Source organism: Etheostoma cragini, chromosome 2, assembly GCF_013103735.1.
Source record: "Etheostoma cragini isolate CJK2018 chromosome 2, CSU_Ecrag_1.0, whole genome shotgun sequence".
In the NCBI taxonomy this organism is placed as follows: Eukaryota; Metazoa; Chordata; class Actinopteri; order Perciformes; family Percidae; genus Etheostoma; species Etheostoma cragini.
The window spans coordinates 29,549,848-29,551,767 of NC_048408.1; the positions used below are offsets into that span (position 1 = coordinate 29,549,848).

General features: G+C 36.3%; 1 long non-coding RNA gene across 1 annotated transcript in view; it reads right to left on the reverse strand.

The window, feature by feature from the left end:
• Nucleotides 1-909: 909 nt before the first annotated feature.
• Nucleotides 910-1,920, reverse strand: part of LOC117934653 — a 15,740-nt gene continuing 14,729 nt past the window's right edge. The window contains exon 3 of the long non-coding RNA XR_004654532.1: nucleotides 910-986. This is a non-coding gene — a long non-coding RNA (uncharacterized LOC117934653). The remainder of the gene's footprint in view (nucleotides 987-1,920) is intronic.

Consider the following 1,920-nt stretch of genomic DNA (forward strand, 5'->3'; position numbering starts at 1 on the left):
AGTTGCCTAAAGTTGTAGTAATTCAATTGAGCCAATTTGGCAAAATGTACACATTTCACTTCATTATTTGCATAATGTTGCCATATGGCAAAAAAATTATTTTAACTGTATTAAATGATGAGAATTTACGTAAAAAAGTTTACGTATCCCAGATAACAGTTGGATTTTATTTTTTTTAAATAAATGCTTCTAAAATTAAGAAAAACAACTCATCTTGGCTGATCCTGCATGGTGACCTTTAGTGTGGCACATGTCCGGAAAAGGGGAAACAGGATTCTGTGGGTATGTGAAGTCATTAAAATGAATACCACTTCAAAATAAAAGACCTATTTACACAATTAAACAAAAATAAAAAATAAATTAATTTATATGGTTTATTGTGAAAAACACTACGAAAAAGAGTTTGCTGCCACATGGCGACAACATGCTAACTTCTGGACAACCATTGCTTTTGTAGCCGTGATGAGTTTGATCTGCTTCTCTTTCACATGTTGCTGTGTATTTGAGGAGGTTGGCCACCAGATGTTGCTAGTGAGATTATAGCTGATTAGTCATGTTGTGTTATATTAGACATGCAGAAAATGTTGAATAGCAGGTTAAAGGAACAAGAAAAAGTCAAGCATGAACAGAGCTAATACTGAGATGAGTTTCAAGTGCAGAAAACCAGTTACTCAACCTACAGTTGTTTTTTTTTCTCTTGAATCTTTTAGGTTTTTTAAAATAATTTCATTTTTTGTGTGATTTCCCCGCTCTGACTTAACTGGAAAATCAGTGGAGCAAATTAGAGCTAGGCCATATATCGATATTATATCAACATCGTGATATAAGACTAGATATTGTCTTAGATTTTGGATATTTAATATCGTAATGTGGTCATTTTCTGATCTTACCAGAGTGTTGTAGCTTAGTCATTTTATCCACATTACTAATGATCATTTATCAAAAAAGTCATTGTATAAATATTTTGTGAAAGCACCAATAGTCAACTACAATTTTGTGATGTTATCGATATTGAGGTATTTGGTCAAAAATACTGTGATTTTTTTATTTTCCCTGTATCGCCCAGGCCTAGACCAAAAGTTCCATTTGGGAAATATCCATTCATACAACACCATTCATTCTGTTAACTCTGTTCCAGCATAGTATAACAAAAAATAGGTTTCAGTATTATGAATGCACCAAACAATTACGTGACTTATAAACAACTAACATCAACTTTAGAGAGCGTTCCCTAACGTCCCCCTAACGTTCCAACCTTTAGAGAATGTTCCCCTAACGTTCCTCTAATGTTATCCTAACGTTGCAACCTTTAGAGAGTGTTCCCCTAACGTTCCCCTAATGTTATCCTAACGTTGCAACCTTTAGAGAGTGTTCCCCTAACGTTCCCCTAACGTTCCCCTAACGTTCCAAACTTTAGAGAATGTTCCCCTAATGTTCCTCTAATGTTATCCTAACGTTCCAACCTTTAGAGAATGTTCCCCTAACGTTCCCCTAATGTTATCCTAACGTTGCAACCTTTAGAGAGTGTTCCCCTAACGTTCCCCTAATGTTATCCTAACGTTGCAACCTTTAGAGAGTGTTCCCCTAACGTTCCCCTAATGTTGCAACCTTTAGAGAACGTTCCCCTAACGTTCCTCTAATGTTATCCTAACGTTGCAACCTTTAGAGAGTGTTCGTCTTACGTTCCCCTAATGTTATCCTAACGTTCCAACCTTTAGAGAGTGTTCCCCTAACGTTCCTCTAATGTTATCCTAACGTTCCAACCTTTAGAGAATGTACCCTAAGGTTCCTCTAATGTTATCCTAACGTTGCAACCTTTAGAGAATGTTCCCCTAACGTTCCCCTAACGTTCCAACCTTTAGAGAATGTTCCCCTAAGGTTCCTCTAATGTTATCCTAACGTTGCAACCTTTAGAGAATG